The sequence below is a fragment of the Callithrix jacchus genome, chromosome 2, assembly GCF_049354715.1.
Source record: "Callithrix jacchus isolate 240 chromosome 2, calJac240_pri, whole genome shotgun sequence".
Taxonomy (NCBI): Eukaryota; Metazoa; Chordata; class Mammalia; order Primates; family Cebidae; genus Callithrix; species Callithrix jacchus.
The window spans coordinates 113,195,808-113,217,457 of record NC_133503.1 but is presented as its reverse complement, the minus strand read 5'-3'; the positions used below and the strand labels follow the sequence as shown (position 1 = coordinate 113,217,457).

At 38.4% G+C, this 21,650-nt stretch overlaps 1 pseudogene; it reads right to left on the bottom strand.

Annotated features, from left to right (window-relative positions):
* Positions 1-1,387: 1,387 nt before the first annotated feature.
* Positions 1,388-1,816, bottom strand: LOC108589876 (NHP2-like protein 1 pseudogene; annotated as a pseudogene).
* Between the last annotated feature and the right edge of the window lie 19,834 nt (positions 1,817-21,650).

Below are 21,650 nucleotides of genomic sequence, written 5' to 3'. Positions count from 1 at the left end.
GCAGCCTTGCCAATATTGAGTATGAATAATTAATGGCACAAACAGTTTATCATACACTCTGAAGTGAAAAACACAGGTTACAAACACACATATGCATATATTCCTGTATAAATACTTAAGTACATATATATTTATGCACATATATGTAATGAAAGGATATAAACTAAAATGTTTATTGTAATTTTTTTCTTCTTAAATTGTAAATTCTATTTTGTAAGTGTTTACAGTATGTTACTTTCAAATTCAGAAAAAAATGTTATTTTAATTTTTTTCTATGTCCACCTATGTGCAGGATGAGGTTTGTAAAGATGATATTAATTCTATTTCAAATATGCCAGCTTATAGATCCATTGTCAAGAAGGCATTTTTTTGTTTAAATTAGAACAGGAATATATTTATTTGATAGGATGTTCACAAGATTGGACATGTTAGTACCCTCTTCATGTGATAAAGAATATATCTGACCCATACTATGGCAGGAAACAGGGGTTAGGGCTTAAAGCTGGTGCCAAGTGTCCACTGAAAAAATTCCCATCCACCAGAGAGAGATTGTTTCCTTGGATTTCATCTCTGCTTTAGCTCCCAGCCAGGTCTTTATAACCTCAGAATCTTTTGTTGCAGCAGCAGTTGATGCTCTTTACCCTTGTCACTACTGACTCTTTCAAGACCCATGCCAACTACCCCATCCCTCACTCACCCAGACTACTTCTGGGGTCCTAAGTGCATCTCTCTGGGGAGTTGCCACCCTGCCACCCTCAGGGACATGGTTAAGGGTTGGCAGGGAGAACTTATGATCATATTACCAAATGCAAGCAGCAGGGGTACATTAGTAGATGACAACACTTAGACCTAAGCCTAACAACCTCACAGAACACATGCTTTCTCCCTCAAATGATACATAATCATCCATAGATCAAAGGAAACCCCTTGAGCATTTTAACAGGTATGGATGATTCTGCATGCCAGGCACAGGGATACAAGTGGGTGGTGTTTACTTCTATCTTACCCTGTACACAGTAGGAATTTAGTGAGTGAAAGTCGGAACCAGATCTCTATCCTGACTCCATCAGGTCTCTCCTGGCTCTTCCAGCCTTTGAATGGCACATCATTCTGCTTCTCCCTGTTCTGGGCATTTGTATTTTTCTCAAAATAGAGGATTAAAAAAAAAGTGGATGGCAGAGAGACAGACAGTGTGTGTAAAGAGCGAAGCGGAAACAACCCAGTGAAACAAAATGAAAACAATACAAAACTCCAGAAATCAGCTCTACAAATTACAGTATTGTATAACAATAGAAAGTAGTTGAAAATTCTACCTGCAAGCACAGACAATATGATACACATCTTCACAGTATAGAGTCAGCAGGAGATTGTGGCAGAGGCCACAGCTTTAGACCAAGAGTCTTTCAGTGGACTGCAGAATGGACTGGATCTGTTGCTTGAGCTGTGAGGTTCCTTGATGGTGACAGGACAGGGCAAGAACAGGCCTGGAAACCCCACAGGCCCACCCCAGGGCCTATTTGGAGGATAGAAACAATAGAACATATGCTTGTCTTCACACAGCAGCTGCAGGTGCAGAATGATCTCCAGTGAGTGGCTCAGCATCTGCAGCCCCCACAATGAACTCAGAAATGCCCTTATTGAGGGTTTTGGTGGCTTCTTTCTAAAACTGCCTGTAGTTACATGACTGCTGCATGAGGTCCAGTAGTTTCTTGGTGAGGTGGACATGTGTAAGAGGGTAGGCTTTTGGATTTACATCAGCCTCAGCCGTGGCTGAGGCTTGGTGAGTTTGCCACTCGTCAACGAGCACAGCCAACATCCACAGGTAGGAAATTTTTAATCGGAGCACATCTAGACTTTTGAATGTCTTATATTCTTTCTCAGATGATGTAAGACAAATCAAAATATATCTACTAGTTTTTAATCTTTTGAAGCATAGAAACATAGGGCTAGAACACCTACTGTTTAAAAATAATACTATATGGAAGTAAATAAAGGTCATATTCAGTATTTTTACCCTGGAGTAAGCAACCATTATCATTTTAGTGTTCATAGTCTTTCAAGCATCTTTTTATGCATATATATATATATATATATATATATACATATATCCTTCTGTCATTGTTCACAGATAAAATTATATCACACATTCAGTTTTTATCAATAGACTCTTTCCTCCCCCACAAACTTTTATAAATCAGCACTCCGTGTCTCATATTTGTCATGTTAACACCTGTAGATGTGTCCTTCCATTTTCCTCATGCTCATGTATTGATATTCTACTGAACAATTTATACATGCAGCAATAGTATCATAGAGAATTGACTATTGTGACTCTTTTGTGTATCTTGCAAACAATTCTTCCTTCCCTCCTCTTCTTTTTCACAGTTGTCTTAACAATTATTGGGCATTTTCCCACATGAATTTTACGATTTATCTAAATGGAAGAAAATTATTCATAAGATCTTGTATTCACATTGAATTTATATATTAAAATGCCCTACCTTGAGCCCAGAAGTTTGAGGCCAGCCTGGGAAACATGGCGAGATCCCCCTCTCTACAAGAAGACAAAAATTAGCCTGGCATCATGGTGCGTGCCTGTGTCCCAGCTACTGAGGAGGGTAAGTGGGGAGGATTGCTTGAGCCTGGGAGGTGGAGGTTGCAATGAGTGGAGATCACACCACTGCACTTAAGCTTGGACAACAGAATGAGACCCTATCTAAAAAAAATAAAAATAAAGTGCATTGTCTTCTAATTTCTTCACCACCTTGGAGCCATCATAAATTTCTTCAGTATTATTTTTTAATAGGTTGGTGTGAAAGTCATTGCAATTTTGTCATTACTTTCAATGGGAAAAATCACAATTGCTTTCACACCAACCTAATAGAATATCCTCAAAAAGTTCTGTGAGAACTAATCTGAGAAGAGAGTTCTCATCATACTCAATTCACATTCCTATTCTCTTAATTGGTAATCTGTTTACTTGTAATATAAGCATGGGGCAAAATACTTTCTAGGGCCCCTTATAGTTTTAAGGTTCTAGATTTTATATAAGATAAAGGTTAATTAATATTTGATGCAGATACATATGTAACTATTTCTTTTAAAACCCTATTTGTTGTGAGTCCTTAGAAAATTTAAACTATAGTTACTTCATGCCCTGTGATAAAAATGACATAGTAGTGTATTTGTAGGATGACCAACAATCCTGGTTTGCCCTGGATTAAGGGGCTTCCTGGGACAGGAGACTTTAAATGCTAAAATGAGGTGGTCCCAGGTAAACAAGGTTAATCGCTCCATTTGGTCTGATGGTTTCTTTCAAAGTACTTTGAAAATGTTCATATTCTTATGTATAAATTCATTAGAATTTCTGCTTTGGACTTTAAATTTTACATTAAAGATTATTCCTTACCTTATAAATCTTTCAAAGATTTTGGCCCAGATAAGTAAATTTTGGTGCTAAAGATAAATGAACAGTGTTCTATATTTGATTTATATAATTTTAAATGTTTTATTATGTACTCTAGAATTAATAGACTTGTGGAAAAATACTCATATACTACATCTATAAAAATTTTAAAAATGTATAAACAATGAGAATATCAGTCTTAAAAATAATGGATTAAAAAGAAAGATGGAAATAAACATGAGAAGATACAAATATCTTATTATTTTTTAGGATATTCCTATATATTCTGTAGAAGTTATGTTCCCATAGGGATTTTTCATTAGTCTGCTTGGGCTGCCATAACAAAATACCATACACTGGGTGGCTTAACAAAAGAAATTAATTTTCTCAGTTATGGAGGCGAGCAGTGTGACATTAGGGTGCCAGCATGGCTGGTTTCTGATGAGAGTCCTTTCCCTGGCTTGTAGGTGGCTGCCTTCTTGCTGTCTTCACATGGTAGATAGAGAGACAGAGAGTGCTTTGGTTTCTTTTCTTTTTTTTTTTTAATTGCATTTTAGGTTGTGGGATACATGTGAAGAACATGCAAGATAGTTGCATAGGTACACACATGGCAGTGTAATTTGCTGCCTTCCTCCCCTTCACCTATATCTGGCATTTCTCCACATGCTATCTCTCCCCAACTGCCCATCCACCGTGGTCCCTCCCCTATTCCCCCAGGCAGACCCCAGTGTGTAGTGCTCCCCTCCCTGTGTCCATTTGTTCTCATTGTTCATCACCCGCCTATGAGTGAGAACATGTGGTATTTCATTTTCTGTTCTTGTGTCAGTTTGCTGAGAATGATGTTCTCCAGGTTCATCCACGTCCCTACAAAGGACACAAACTCATCATTTTTTATTGCTGCATAATATTCCATGGTGTATATGTGCCACATTTTCCCTGTCCAGTCTATCATCGATAGGCATTTGGGTTGATTCCAGGTCTTTGCTATTGTAAACAGTGCTGCAATGAACATTCATGTGCATGTGTCCTTATAGTAGAATGATTTATAGTCCTTTGGATATATACCCAGTAATGGGATTGCTACGTCAAATGGAGTTTCTTTTCTAAGTCCTTGAGGAATTGCCACACTGTCTTCCACAATGGTTGAACTAATTTACACTCCCACCAACCGTGTAAAAGTGTTCCTATTTCTCCACATCCTCTCCAGCGTCTGTTGTCTCCAGGTTTTTAATGATCGCCATTCTAACTGGCGTGAGATAGTATCTCAATGTACTTTTGATTTGCATTTCTCTAATGACCGGTGATGAAGAGGATTTTTTCATATGTTTGTTAGCCTAATATATGTCTTTTTTTGTAAAGTGTCTGTTTACATCCTTTGCCCACTTTTGAATGGGCTTGTTTGTTTTTTTCTTATAAATCTGTTTTAGTTCTTTGTAAATTCTGGATATCAGCCCTTTGTCAGATGGGTAAACTGTAAACATTTTTTCCCATTCTGTTGGTTGCCGATTCACTCTAATGACTGTTTCTTTTGCCATGCAGAAGCTGTGGAGTTTGATTAGGTCCCATTTGTCTATTTTGGCTTTTGTTGCCAATGCTTTTGGTGTTTTGGTCATGAAGTCCTTGCCTACTGCTATGTCCTGAATGGTTTTGCCTAGATTTTCTTCTAGGGTTTTTATGGTGTTAGGTCTTATGTTTAAGTCTTTCATCCATCTGGAGTTAATTTTAGTGTAAGGTTTCAGGAAGTGTCCAGTTTCTGCTTTCTGCACATGGCTAGCCAGTTTTCCCAACACCATTTATTAAACAGGGAATCCTTTCCCCATTGCCTGTTTTTGTCAGGTTTATCAAAGATTGTATGGTTGTAGATATGTTGTGTTGCCTCCAATGCCTCTGTTCTGTTCCATTGGTCTATATTTCTGTTTTGGTACCAGTACCATGCTGCTTTGATTACGGTAGCCTTGTAATATAGTTTGAAGTCCGGTAGTATGATGCCTCCCGCTGTGTTCTTTTTACTTAGAATTGACTTGGCTATGTGGGCCCTCTTTCAGTTCCATATGAAGTTGAAGGTGGTTTCTCTTAAGTGCGTGCACTAGTCCCATCTTGAGGGCCCCACCTAACCTTAATTACCTGCCAATGACTGCATCTTTAAGACTATTACATCGGGGGCTAGGGCTTCAATATATGAGTTTGTGGGGCATAGAATTCAGCTCATAGACGCACAATATATGAGTTGGGGGGGGCATACAATTCAGCTCGCATCATGAGAAATCAGTGATTTCTTAAAGTTAATTCAGCTTAGTTAATAAAATGCTTAAGGATTCCAAGTCTGATTAATTACTAAAAAAACATATTTACATTTGTGGAGTATATTTCAATATGACATTCTATAAGCATATTGGTGAATCACAGTTTTGACAAAATACCCATAGAAGTAACAGTATATGAAAACTATACAACTATCAGGCAATAAAAATCTTTTGCTCATCAGAATGGAAGTTGTATTGCATTTTTCTTTGCTTATGGAAATCTTCAATGGACCACTGGATTGCATATTAAGCAAATGAATCTATTTTCCCTTTATAAAGTCATTTTTAATGTAAATTTTTATCGTATCATGCTGTCTTCAAACCACCTGGGACATTATTGTGTTCCTTGTAATGTGGGGAGATTGCCAGGCAGTGTCACAGATTATGGCACCCAGCCACTGAGCTGTAACAATGCCTAACTCTGTATTGCATATCTGTTCTTCTCAGAGGCAAATTTAAGGCAGATAATACACTTAAAGCATGCAGGTTGTATGCCTTTGGGTAAATATATACACTAAAACATGATTATTTGGTGCATATATGCATGTGAATATTGGCAAACAAAAACAACAGAGTATCTTGCTGCTCTCAGAAAAACTCCTGTTGTTATGTAGATCCTTGCTTCCAGATTTGAATTTTTTTCTTTAGTATGTTAATATCGATATTTTGAATTTGCCCTTCATACGTTTGGCAGCATATACTGTGTATAGGTCTATTTAATAGTCTACTTTGTGTAGATTCATTCAGGAAGCCTTTAAAATTGTTTGTATGGTGATATGTCTGTTGTTTATATATTTTTGTTTTTGTTTGTGGGAATAGAGTGATTGGATGAATAAAGGCTGACCTGGTGTTTTCAGGGCTTAGAATGTGTTTGTGATATGAATTATTTCTTCATGGTTGTTTTCAACTATTTTAGCCATAAGTAGATATTTGTATGGTGGAGATATAAATGAAGATGGAGCTAATTGGGGCAGAGGGAAATGGTGATCGTGGCGAGAGAGAAAGCCACTTAAACCATGTGTGTAATTCTATGAAATACAAGACTACATTACTATGCAGATTGCATCTGATGCTCTCATAAATAACATGTTTATAGAAAAACAACATTTTCTCTAAGTAAATGGTGTTGCATGTAACACTTGTAGATGATTTGTGGGGCCTGCAGGGGTGATGCTGCTTCTCCCACTGAGCACATATCGCTTTAACGATGTATTCAGGAAAATGTATAAATCACAAATGCAAAGTAAGCAACTAACATTTATTTTAATTATGTGGTATTGAAATGTGTCCTCTTAATATTTTTTATGAATGATGGCTTATAGGAGTACCACAGAAAATAAAACTAAACATTAAATATTATATAATTATGAACCTTTAGTCAGTCTTGCCTGGATTTGTAAAGTAATAAAGCATATTTGTATTACATTTTGATTTTGTTTTATTTCTTTTGTGATTGTTAGCTTTTTCTGCTTAAATTTTTCTAAATAGAGTTTAGGTTTCATTCTTCAGTGTCAGGAAAATTGATAATGTTTATTTCTTAACACCATACAGCATAAGATTTCAATAGCTGGATTAGTATTACCAAACAAGGGTAACAAGACTGACTTTTGGCTTTCACCCTTTGTTCAATAAATCAAACATAAACATGGTCTGCATATGGCTTTTCAGTGAAATCTGTCATTTTATTTGTCTTTCATCTTGAAGGTTTATTGCTTTACACAGCTTAAAGTGATTCAGGGTCTGAAGTATTTAATCTGGGATGTTTTTGAGATTATTAATGGCTCAGCCAGAGTCTGTGAGAAAGTGAGATGCTAGAGCTCCTTGCATGTGTACAGTAGGTGAGATATATGCATTTGAATGATTCATTCTTTCCTTGGCATGCAAGCTTTGCTCTACCCACTTGTTTCTGAGAATGCATTGCATTTTAAATAGTTCCTAAATTACTGGCACTTTTCAGTGGATGATTCCGTCTCCTTTAAGCTCAGAATTTATTGGAGACAATGTGCTAGTTCTGTTTCCATCTCTTCCTAAAGGAACTTCCAGGGACAAGTCAAAGCAGTAAAGAATTTATTAAAATCCACTAATCATTCCAAGCTAATGATTATGTAAAAATCATATTATTTTAAAGTTTCCTTGTCATTTGCTTTTTTACTTTATTGCTGCTAATTTTAAAACTTCTATGATTTAAAATGTATACAATTCTTTCAATAACTACTGATTAAATACCTATTTTTGTTTTCCTCACTGGGGTTGACTTGGCATAGTTTATTAGAGAAGGAAGGAGAAGAATAATACAAGTATAAGCAGGGACTGGACCCCAAGGAAAGAAAGAAAATTTATAATTATTAAGTACTTATTTTGTGCCAGACACTGTGTTAGAAACATTGATGCATGCCTTGCACTTAAAATCTGGTTCAACATGGATGGAACTGGAGGTCATTATGTTAAGTGAAATAAGCCAGGCATAGAAAGACAAATATCACATGTTCTCACTCATATGTGGAAGTTGAAAAAGCTGATCTCAAGGAGGTAGAGAGTAGAATGATAGATACCAGAGGCTGGGAAAGGTGCATTGGTGAGGGAGGGGTGGGGGGTGTCGGGAATAAAAAGAGGCTGGTTAATGGGTACAAACATACAATTAGATAGAAGGAATCAATTCTAGTGTATGATAGCACAGTAGGCTGACTGTATAATTAACAGCTGTATATTGTGTGTTTCGAAATAACCAAAAGAAAAGATCTGAAATGTTCTTTACACAAATAAATAATAAATGTTCAAGGTGGTGGGTAGCCTAAATACCCTGATTTGATCATTACACCTTGTCTGCATATATCTAAATAACATATGTACTCTGTAAATAGGTACAAATATTATATATCAATAAAAAATTTATAAGAAGAAATAAAAACCCACTTGAAGATACATGCATACCACATAATTGATGTATGTAAATATGTCTCTGAAAACTTGTAAAATCATATTGTACTTTACATATGCATGTACTCTATACTGTTATAATTGTGAAATTTATGACTAAAATAGTTTTTATAGGCATGAAACATCATAGGATCTCAGGGGAAAGAGGAATCAGTATGGGTCTGGTCTGCATAGGTAAAAGTGAGAGGGCAACTAAGTGAGACTGAACCAGTGATAGTGCACTTATTGCCATTTCAACACAGAATTCAAAAGCACTTTTACACATTTTTCATTTATAACTTATAACAACCCTTTAAAAATGTAGTTGTATCACTTCTCTCTTAAAGCCTGCTACATGAAATTTAGAAAGATGTAATAAATATACCCCGAAATGACCTAGTGATGTACCCTATCCTCTGCTTCCACTACACAAGCCCAGTTTATTTCACATTGCAGCCAGATCATGCTGCAATAACTAAAATATTCAGATTAAAACATTCTTATGGCTTTCCATCATGCTTCAAAAAAAATTTAAATTTCTCACCATGACCCATAATCCCTATAGGAGTTGACCTTTGTCTACCCTGTGGCCCCCCTTCATGCCACAGTCTCCTCTCTGATGATACCCTCGTCACTCTGAACCTCCTTCCTTTCCTCTAATGGTTCCAGGGTTTTACATAAGCTATTTAGTGTGGACATTGTTGACTGCCTATCTAGCTTCCATTCACTTCCAGCCTTTCTTGATGCCATCCATGTTTTGTCCAAGTGCTCATCTCTCCTCCTTGTAGCCACATGTTGTGTGGGATTGACTCTTGCTCCGGGGGTAATTCTGAGTAACTGAAGCCAATTACGGTGTTCTTATTCCTTTGTTAATTGAACCAGGGACACAGGCTCATGCTAGTTAATACAAGGGCCTTCCTTGGTCACAGGGATTGAGCCAGGAATGGACAGATGACTATCTTCAGGCCTGTGACCCACAGGGAAATGTACTGGATGTTCCTGGGAAACATTTTCTTGCTCTTTAAAAATAGAGTACTATGAAGAGACTGTCTTTTTGTCTGTGTATTGCCACATGGAGATGGGACATTGGCAGCCTCTGCCACCAGCTCAGTATCAAATCTGATGTATAGATGAGGCCAAGTTGAGAAGGTCACATGGCCCCTAGATTGAGACTTTTCTTTGAATCTCCACTATGTTAGACAATAACTTTTATCTTTCATTTAAACTAATTTTTTCCCTGATACTTGCAACTATGATACCCCTGAAATTCTCTTTCCTCCATTTGTTAAATGTCATCTTCTTGCTTGGTATTAAGGTCTTGGTTCAATTCTTGCCATGTCAGAGATGGCTTCTCTGATGTATAATCTAAAACTCCTTTATCAGTCACTCTCTGTCCAATTACTATTTTTTTCTTCATAGCCACCTATTATTACCTCTTTATTCATTAGTGTATTTGATTAATGCCTGTCTTCATCCATAAAAAGGTCAACTCCATGAGAGTAGGAAGCTTGTCATCTCAAGTACTGCCACATCTCCAACAATTTGAACAGTGTCTTCATCTATAATAGATGCTCAATATTTGTTGAATGAATAAGTGGAAGAATCAGACCTCACACTCCCATACTTTGGATCCAAATTCAATTCTTTATCCATTGCACTGTGCTGACCCAGTAGAAGGAAGAGCAATAGCAAAGGATAAATGAAGTACATCAACAAGGACTAAACAAATCTGTTCTTGTTGATTAAGAACAAATTGATTCAAATTCTAAGCCAATATTATAGTATTCAGTATTTAAAACTCAGAATATGAGTTTTAAAAATTCAAATCAAATGGATTTAAAATATAGAACAGTAAAACTTTACTATGTGTATATTTTTGCACATATGTATGCATATATATATATATACACAAATTAAAATCTACATAGGTGTATTTATAACACACATGGCTAAAAGAGAATGGCAGGTCATTACATAGAGCAGGCTTTTAATAGGTGTTTGTTTCATGATTGCAAATAACTTATATCATCACGAGATTTTATCTGTAAGAAGTGACTTATGGTTTGACTGAGTTAGAGGACCTCAGATTCTAAATATCCCAGAGAGAGAGCTTGCCATGTTTTGAAGAGCCTTGCCAATGGGAAGAAACCAGCAAATGAGAGGTCCATGTGAACTTCAATGAGGAGGTAAAGACAATGTCTAGGATGACCCCTTCTCTGGGTTGGGTAAACCTCAGCACTGCTTTACAATCACCATGAGATAGGAGTCTCTGGGCATAAGGTGAGTCAAATAATTACAGGCATACACTGGAGGTATTCTGGGGTTGGTTCTAGGCCATCTCAAGCAATTATCCCTATAAAATGAATCACACAGATGTTTTGGTGTTCCCAGTGTACATGAAAGTTATGTTTACATTATACTGTAGCTTATTAAGTGTGCAATGGCATTATGCCTAAAATATATACATATCTTAGTTAAAAAATACTATACTGCCAAAAAATGCTGACACAGAGACATGAAGTGTGCACATGCTGTTTGGAAAAATAGTGCTGGTAAACTGGGTTGCCACAGGGCTGCTACAAACCTTCAATTTGTAAAAAATGGAATATCTGCAAAGTATAATAAAGGAAAGCACAATAAAACAAAGGGTGCCGGTATTGTATTGACATCTTTGTTTCTTTTTTTTTTCTTTTTCTGAGACCCAGTCTTGCTCTGTTGCCAGGCTGGAGTGCTATGGCACGATCTCAGCTCGCTGTAACCTCCATCTCTTGGGTCCAAGGGATTCCCCTGCCTCAGCCTCCCGAGTAGCTGGGACCACAGGTGCGTACCGCCATGCCCAGCTAATTTTTTATATTTTAGTAGAGACAGGGTTTCACTGTGGCCAGGATGGTCTTGATCTCCTGACCTCATGAAATCAGGAGGCCTTGGCCTCCCACAGTGCTTGGATTATAGGTGTGAGCCACCATGTCTGACCCTGACACCTTTGTTTCCACCCAAGACAATGAGTCATATTTTTCAACACAGCTTTTCAGATAATGCAACAAAGATGGGTTTGGGAGAGTTGGTTTGCTGTTGTGGTTAAGGGCATGTGTTGGTACCTGAATGCTTGGGATTGACTTTCTGCTCTGTCACCTACTTTCTACATTTGCTTAACTTCTCGGTGTCTTATTATCTTCATCTGAAAATGTGGCTAATGAAAGCCACTTCATTGAATTATAAGAACTAAAGGAGTCAATATACATAAAGGAGTAATTTTCATATTATCTATGGTGTTCTATTTTTCTTAAATTTCTAATCTATTACTGATATTTTTGCAAAACATCATGAAATGAATTGCTAGAAAAATGAAACAAAGAAAAAGGGCATTAATACTACTTTCAAGTTTAGAAAGTAGATTGAACAAAAAAAAAAAACCACTAATTTGCTACAAAAGCATTTTAGTGCTTATTCTCATATTCTGTACTTCATAGTGAACTGTCAACTACCACCCTTTGAGTAGCAGTGGTGTGCAAGACCTTAAAGCAGTGCTTGGCATGTATTATGTCTATGCTGAGTATCACTGATTCTTTAGCCATTACAGCATGCCCCATTATTGCAGGGCTGACTTTCTTGTAAGGAGCAGACTTAGGAATGTTTTTCTGCTACCTACAGTTGAGTTCTCAAGGCACAAGTAGGTGACTGCGAGAAAGAGAAAAGGTATGCAGAACCCTCTCATTTTCTCCCTGCAGCAGACATGTTTAGCTTCAGTGGGTTTTTGTTGTTGTTGTTGTTTTTGGGAGAGTCTTGCTTGCACCACCACGCCTGGCTAATTTTCATGTATATATATATATATATATATATATATATATATATTTTTTTTTAGTAGAGATGGGGTTTCACCATGTTGGCCAGGCTGGTCTCAAACCCTTGGCCTCAAGTAATCCACCCACCTCAGCCTCCCAAAGTGCTGGGATAATAGGTGTGAGCCACTGCGCCTCACCGTGATTTGTTTTTTTTAACTCAGTGGTTAGGCAAGCTTTTTCAAATAGATGTATTAAATAATCAAAAAACATTTTGAGGATAAGGAGACACTTCCCAGGTATTTTGCAGGCATTACATAGCTCCTCCACTTGTTGCAATGTGTATAATTCATCCTCAGGGAAAGGTGTACCCACATCTTATACAAAATCAGACAACTGACTTCAACCGCTCTCTAACAGTGTGCCTTTGATTGCCTTTGTATATCTCAGTTATTTTATCTGTAATATGGGCACAATACTAATAATAATGCTTTCCCCAAAGCGTTGTGATCATGATTTAACAAGCTAATATATTTTAGCTAATATCTATTATCTATAAGAGCAATACCTGTCATGGAGTAAGCAGTTGGAGGACACCCAACTTATGAAGAAAGGAAATCCAAACAGACCACTTCTGATTAATGAGACCCTCTTTCTAGACTATGAAGACAGTGTATCCAAGTCTCAAACCAATCTCCATTGATACACTTCATAGAAATACTGAAATTATTCTTCACAATCAGTAAAACAGCATCATCCTTGAGATGGGACAATTACCATGAGTAATCTGGTGGCTTAAAGTGAGAATAGGGATTTCACTCAGACAATAGGATAAATCAGACATGAAACAAGGAGTTTTCAATGCAGGACTTAAGTAAATACGATGAACGTCTGCTAAGGAACAGCTTTTGAAAGTGAAAAAGACATGGCAGGATTTTATTTTGATGAGAATATCTTTCTTAAAATTGTGATAGAAAGCCAGTTCTCTGCTTTTATGGAGCCAGCCATCATATATGTGTTGAATGCATACTATGAGTGTGGCACTGATTTAAAGACAATGGGGAGAAATATGGCTTAACTTCGAGGAAGATGTAATGCAATAGAGAAAAAAATGACATTAAATTAAATAAAACAACAGTGGTGTACCATATTTCAGTAGCAATTAAATTCATACTGTAAGAGTATTTTAAAATAGAGTATTTTAAAGGAGAGTATTTTAAAATGCTGTATTAGCTACATTAACTATATTTAAAATATAGTTAAAAACATTTTGAAGATAGTATTTAAAGTTATTTTAATTAATATATGTATTTAAATATATTTAAAAGATGGTATTTTAAAATACAGTATTTATAGTATTTTAAAATATATTGCTATTTATTTGACAACTGTAGTCAATATAAGATGGTACATGAGTAATTGCCATTAAATGGCATAATTGTTTAGAAAATGTAAAGCTCACCTCAACTATGGTGGTGGGGACAGCTGTTACATTCTAGTTATTAAACAGCCTATGTATTTTGCTTTAGTTGGAATAAAATCTTACACACACAGACACACACACATACATATTTAGTCCTACAATTTCCCTAATATATCCCAAACTAAAAGGAAACTATAAGTATGACGTGTTTTTATGAAATATTTCTAGCAGGTGTTTATGGCCTTAAAATTTTAATAAATCAAGAAATGTGAAGAATATATCTTAAATTACCAATTTTTATATAACATTTTTTCAAAAACATATATATCTTAAAACATTTTAAAAGCGGGAAAGTGAAAAATGTTGCATGGGCAATAGAAATAAAACTGTCTTTATTGCATTCTCTTATCTATTTAAGAGAATTCATAATTCTCAAGACTTCCAGTATGCATTTTTAATATGTACGTAACATAGAATGTTTCCCAATATGTTCTTATTTTATCATCAATGCTTGCATTTGGATATTATAGTATTAAAGATATTCCACATAAAGAAGAATCATGTCCCACACAATGCTAATGAATAGGTGCCTGGCAAAGGCCCATATTCATGTTTCTGAGAATGGTTGATGGAAAGAATAAAATTGTTCATTTCTGGTGTCTTTGTGAGCATAATTCTGGTGCATTAAAATCATGGTGTCTTTCTAAATCTAGAAGCTATATAAGGAACACTACAGTAGAACTGTCCATTTTTAACTTTTAAAAATGTCTTTTATTGTGGGATTTGAAGCATATTTACTTGGCCTAGATGTACAATATTTAAAAGGTGGTCTAATTCTTCTGGGAACATTGAATACAGTCTGACCTCAGAATTGACATTCAACAATTTAGGTGTACAATTTAACTTTACATTGAAAGAGACAGATCTTTAAAAAGTTTTGTTAGTACTAAAAACTAGCACCTTTTCTGATTTGAAGCCATCGGGATGTCAACACTTTCTAGCTTCCAATTCTCTTTAAACTAATGTATGAGGAACATGGCATTAATTAAACCTTTGTTATTTCTCCAGTCAATCTATGAACTTTTCGAGGTCGAGATGACCTAATTAGCCAGATTTCATGGTTGTTCTGTGACAAGCATTAAGACCATGTTTTTCAGTTTAACTTATGACTTGTTACCACCATGTGATTAGAATGCTAGTAGTCAGCTTATTTTACTCACTTTATTTTGAGGGAAGAAAAGTCCTAAGGCATTTATATAAAATGTTGTCTTAAGAACTTAATTGAAGAATGCATGGTGTTTTTAAGCCAGTAATTTGAAGTAGAACATTCTGTCTTTGAGAATGATTTCTTGGTAGGAACTGATTTCTACTGCAGCCACCTAAGGACATTGGCCAAATATTCAGGGAGTAACAGATGAAATGAAACACATTTTTCATAAGGTGTATTTATCCAGAAAACCAAACATACCATGAGAAAATGTATTTTTTAATTATTCACTTAGACTTGAGCTCACTGGAGTGCCCCAAACCTCTCTGTGTCTTTTTAGAAACATGCTAATTATAAAGAGGTTAGAAGAATCAACATAGATTTTTTAAATAATAATAAATAATAACCAAAAGCAATGTAAATAGTCAAAAATATTCCTAAATGTTTCAAATTTTGTTTTGATAAAGTAGAAAATAGAGGCATTCATACCTTTACAAATTAGTTAGCAGGAAGAGAAATTTACTTAAGACTTATACCTATGTGAAATGTTCACACACTACCCTGTTAAGAAAAAGCAGAGGAATATAGACATTTGAAACTGGTAGTCACTTGTATCTAGCTATTATACCTATAATTGATAGCTTCTAAACTATTACTTTAATAAATTATCATTAGATTTTAGGTGTGAAGCTGTTCAGTTCAGTCTGCTAACATCATCAGCACATATAAACTGAGGAAATCTTTTGGCTGTTGAAATAAAGAAAAATCAAACAAAAACCAAAGCAATGCCATAATAACAAAACACAGAACCATGGGGCCTGTATATAGAGAACAAACAGTAGCCCCTGTACACTTTTGATTGCTTTAATTATAGGCATAGTCACTACAGGGGAGATGAGTCAGCCTATTTCTTCATTTGTTTTGGCTTTCAGTTTGCATACTGATTGGTGATATTCAATTTATGCCTATAGTTGTAAAAACAACCTGAAAAAATGTACAGTGAAAACGGACTAAAGCAGAGTCTCTTAAGAGTGGCACTGCTAACATTTAGGGATAGATCATTTTTTGTTGTGGGGGACTCTTTTCCATCCCACCCAAATCTCATCTTGAATTGTAGCTCCCATAATTCTCACGTGTTGTGGGAGGGACCTGGTGGGAAATAATTGAATCATGGGGGCAGTTTTCCTATACTGTTCTCATGGTAGTGAATAAATCTCATGAGATCTGGTGATTTTATAAGGGGTTTCCCCTTTTGCTTGGCTCTCATTCTCTCTCACCTGCTGCCTTGTAAGACATTCTTTTTGCCTTCTACCATGATCGTGAGGCCTCCCCAGCCACATGGAACTGTGAGTCCATTAAACCTATTTTTCTTTATAAGTTATTCAGTCTCAGGTATGTCTTTATCAGCAGCTTGAAAATGAACTATTACACATCCTGTCTGTTGTGACAAGAAAAAACGTCTCTAGACATTGTCAAATATTCCCTGGGGAGCAAAGTTACTCCTGGTTGAGACCCACTGCCTTGAGAACACCAAACGCTGGATGGATGCTGTTTTAAAATCTGTCTTTTTTTGGTACCTTACTCTCTCTTTTGTGTATATGTGTTTTAGTTTCTGCATTGATTTACTGGTCTTTTCCTTAAGGAAAGGCTTAATGAAAACACAATGATTATATTTGTTCAGAATGAAAATAAAATTATTATAAGACAAAAACAATAATATCCATGGGCTAGCTATGAGGGTCCACTTTTGGCCTGTTCTATTAGAAAGTGGTAAACAGAACAATCATTTATGGAGACAAAGCTTTTTCCTGGCAGTAAATTCTAAAACAGATTCTTCATCTGGATATTTTTCCCCACTGAGGCATGGAAGGATGTACATTTTAAATATAAAATTATATAGTTTATTTATGTTACATGGCTCTTTCCCCTAGCAATGTTATCTTAAATCTGAGAGCACATAAATGACATGCAACTGAGGTCAGGTGTTTCTGTGAGGTATTAAGTATACCATTTATTTGTCAGGATTTTAATTAGCACTAAATAGCTGACTAATTTCTTGTTAAAGATTATACTCTCTGAAAAAGACCTAGAGTGTAGATTCTTTATAATGCTGAGAGAGAAGCTCCAAATTTGGAAGTGATACAAAGAAGATCCATACAAGTAAAATAATACCTAAACATGAGTTCAGGCTGCAGATGGCTGGTTACTGATCTGGAAAGAGGGGGAAAAGGTGTCCCTTTGTTCCTCTCTCTTTTCAGCAAATATTCAGAGTACATGATGGAGGAAATAAGAAGGCATACCGTTTTCCTCTTCTAACCTTATATCCCTGAGTCCCAGTGAACTTTGCAGGTGCCATTTCATGGATGCAAGTGTGGCCTTCACCCATGTAGTGAGGAGGCCTAGTGGGTAGCAATATTCACACTTACCTATATGCTGCCTTATCCTCCCACTGTCAGTAACTTTGGGGTTCCCTAGACCTTATCTATGTCATGGATGTGAGCATGACTTCCATCTATGGAGCAGGAGGGCCTAATTGGCAGGAATCAGTCATGCTCACCTGTGCTGTGCCCCTTGATTCCTGCTGTCATCTGCCTCAGGTCTAGTGTTTCATTCCAGGACTTCAAACCAAAGCTTGGGACAAAAAGGTGCCTCAGAATGGTGTATGGATTCATTAAATCAGTCCCAGGTGGCCCTCACCAAATCACAGCCAACAACTGGTGTAGCACGAGTGGCCACGGGAAATGGATCTCTCGGACACCGAATACAGGAGGAAGAAGTTTATTCGGCCGGGAGCAAGGTGGCATAGCTGCCTAACAGCCAAGCTAGCCTAACAAAGGAAGGTTCCTTCTTTATATAGGCTTATACTTTAGATGTTACACATGGAAGAATCTTAGGTTTATAGCTTAACATATGAAAAGGGTCTCGGATAACAGTCTCAGGAATTACATATAAAAAGGATCTCAGTTTACAGTCTCAGGAATTACATATGAAAAGGGCTTTGGTTTACAGTCTTAGGAATGAAAAGGGGAAATTTACAGTCTTAGGAAAAAGGGGAAGTTGATCTGAGATGCCTGGGTCTCCCTCTTCACTGACAAGGGAAGCTTCTCTGTTGTTTCTGTCATAAGCAGGCGAAGCTGTGGGACCAGGTCTTCCTCAAGGGAGAGAAAGTAAGTCCCAAGAATTAGGGACCTGGCCTAATAAGATGCCTCCTGAAAGAAAAAAAGTTAACCCCTCACATAGAAAAGTTCCCTGTATTCACAGGATTACATTTAGTTCTGACATGGTGGAGGAAGGAGGCCTGAAACACCCATCACAGTTGTGGTAAGAGAGAAGGGGGCCTAGATTGCAGAGGAGAACTGAAAGGCCTGCTGCAGTGTCCAGGAGGAGGTCCACCTTCCTTTCTTCAACTTCCAGAATCATCCAGGACTCCTGGAGGGTAATGGTGGTCTGAACCACAGAAGCTGGGAGAGGAGCCCCAGGACCCATCAGCCCTGCTAGACCATTTGGGAGACTGGCTCTGGACCTGGTGACCTGTGTCTCTGGGGACAATCCACCCCTCCAGTGGTCCCCAGTACAAATTGGATAGAGTCCAATTGGTAGCTTCCTCCTGCTGTCCAGACATTTCTTCCTAATGTTTTTGGCTTACCTTATTTATAGCAGTTAATTAGTGCATCTCAGGGACTCTGGGGTTTGTGAGCCTGCAATGTGGCTATTAGAGCCTCTGCCTTTTTCTTTTACTTTCTTTCCATTTTTTTGGACTTCCTCCTAGTCCCTGTTGTAAAAGACTGAGGTGGCCACTTTCAGGAAGTTCTCTAAAGTACTATCTGGTCCTAGCCTGTTTCCATAGCTTGCTCCTGATATCAGGGGGCTGCTTGTGTAAGTTATCTTTTAGGATTAGCTGTCCCTTGACTGAATCAGGAGATAGAGAGGTGTGCTTTATCAAGACCTCTCTTAGCCTTTCCAGGAAGGCAGTGAGATTCTCATCTAATCTCTGGTCTACCATAGATAGCTTGGTGTAACTGAGAGGCTTTGTTCTAGTCCTTCATAGGCCCTTCAGTATGCACACCTGAAAGTGTTTCCTCTTCCATTCTCCCATTTCATCATTGGGATCCCATTTAGGGTCCTCTAATGGTACTGCTATTTTTCCAACTGGATAAAGCTTCTCCCCTTCCCTAGCCCTATATAAGATAAGAAGCTCATCCTCAAAATTCTCTGCCACTTACAGGGTGGGTTGCTTTTCAGTGGTGGTCAGGGTTTGGTTCCAAAGTAACATGTCATCCTTCCAGTAGAGTTCAAATACTTAAGTTCTGGAAAGCCTCTATAAACCCATAAGAGCCAGCTGAAAACTTGCCAAGATCCCCCTTCATTTACTTTAAGTCCCATAGAGAAAAGAGGAACTGTCCCTTAATGGGCCCATATTCAACAGGCATCTGTTGTAGGGGCAGAAGTAAGACAGTGACCTGCCTAAAACGAGGATTTTTAGGCCAGGGCAAGCTTGAGAGAATCTGGATAGGGAGGGGAAGAGGGGCTTGATTCCCCCGCTGGAGATACCTCTGGGGTTTGCTTCCCTGTTTCCCTGGGATTGCCCCTTACAGCCTCTCCTGAGATGACCAGTAAGAGGGCTGAATCAATTCTGCACCATTGGCAAAGATCTGGGTTATCCTGCAAGGCAAAGAAGGCCTGCACGTATGGGACCTTGAAGCATTTGCCCTTCCATTTACAGAAGAGATCCAGCTGCAAGATGTTATTGAAATTAATGTTTCCTTCCTGAGGCTGTGCTTCTTTTCTGTGTCTCCAGGTGCTTCACACTTAGCTGACAACCGGGGAGATGACAAGAACATTTTTGCCACAAATTTATGTACAGATACCAAGGCACATTTTGCTTCATCTGTGCTTCTCTTAATCTTCCATTTTATACTTTTGATGATTAACTCAAAAGCTCATTCTACCAAGTAATATCTCTGTGGTTTGCAACAACATCCTTAATCTTGTACCTAATAAAGAAGATATAGGAACCATGACAGCCACGAAAGGAAGGAAGGAAGGAAGGAAAGAAAGACTGGAGGTCCTGGTGCTGACACTTTAATGAACAGCTGGGGACTGGAGTTAGTCCAGTCCTTGGATAACACTGAGGTGTAGCCTTGGCCAGATATCCTCCATTTCCCCAGGTCTTCCTTCCAATCTCACTCAGTGGCTAGACCTCCATGAAGGGAAGTATATTAGAAGAAAGCCAACATTTCCAATACCCAAGGGTGATGGAGGATTGACAGTGTCCTCCCTAGCAAGCCTGTCCTCTATATCTTAAGTCAGGCAGCTGTGCTACTTGCCTTTAGCTGGCTGACAGAGGCCCAGTATTTTCTTTCATTTTAGCTATTGTGGAGTTTAAGGACTCTGAAAAAAGGACCAAAAGGACAGATTCTCTTTTACTCACCCTTCTGCAGATTCTGGACAAGACCCCAAGATGTTTTGGGATCCCTGAATTTTCTTTTTTTGGCTGTAAACATCTGTGGCCACTGGTGCCTTTGCTTGAGTTTTGCTTGGGCCCTCTGGGTTCATTCTACCCATTTGGCCTGGCAGGCTGTGATAGCCTCCCACTACCAGCCTGGATCCCCTGCCTCAAGGGCGAGTCAGGCATGGAGTGGCGAAGGGTGTGAGCGAGTATGGGGTCCGACCACTGTGCATAGTTAGACACACTGGTTGCTGCTATGGAGTGGGTAGCCCCATGTGCTGGACCAGTTGCACTTCAAGCAGCTTCCCTGGCTGGCACTTGGAAATGCAGTGGCACCCAGAAGGTTGGAGACATCAGGAACTGCAGGGCCCCAAAAAGGAGCTCTGCCTCAGCTAGCTACCAGGTCTGGGCTCCCTGAAGAGCTGCAGCTCTTTTCTCCTCTTTGCCCACGATGTGGCAAGCAAGGGACATGTTTCAGCCCTGTTTGTGTTACAGCTCTTTCAGCCTCACCATTCAGCAGGTACTGAGTTCTTGTCCTGTGACTAGGAATAATGAGGTGTGCGATAAGTGGAGGGTGGGCAAGATGAAGAGGAGCTTTACTGAGTGATAAAACAGCTCAGAGGAGACCTGTAGTGGGTTGCTCTTCTCTGCAGTCAGCGTGTCCCAACAAATGTTCAGCTCCTAGCAGAGAGGAGATGTTAGAGTGAGAAGCTCCTCTCTACAGGCAGGTTGATTTGTTGTCTCTGCAGCTCTCAGCAGAGAGGAGGCCCTAGGGTGGGTGGCTCCTCTCAGCAGGCAAGTCATCCTATTGTCTCACTGTTGTCTCTCCAGCCTCTCTTCCAGTCTGGCTGAATCCAGGGGTTTTTAAGAGACTTAGAGAGGAGTAACCAACCTTAGGTTGGTTCAGAGGTGGCCCAAGGAATAGCACCACAAGTTCCCCGTCTGGTTCACAGGACTGCCAACCCAACCCCCAGGCTTCAGGCCCTCCCCAGCCCAAAGGTGGGGCTTCACCATGAACCTGTTTCCTTCCACCCAGAAGCTTGTCTCCTGCCACCATTCATGGCACCCAGGCTGTTAATGCCAAGGAGTGCCTGAAGGCCAGTGCCAGGTTGTCCTCAGCCTTCCTTTTGCCTCCTTTCCATGCTTGTTGGTGCCCAAAGTCTGGAG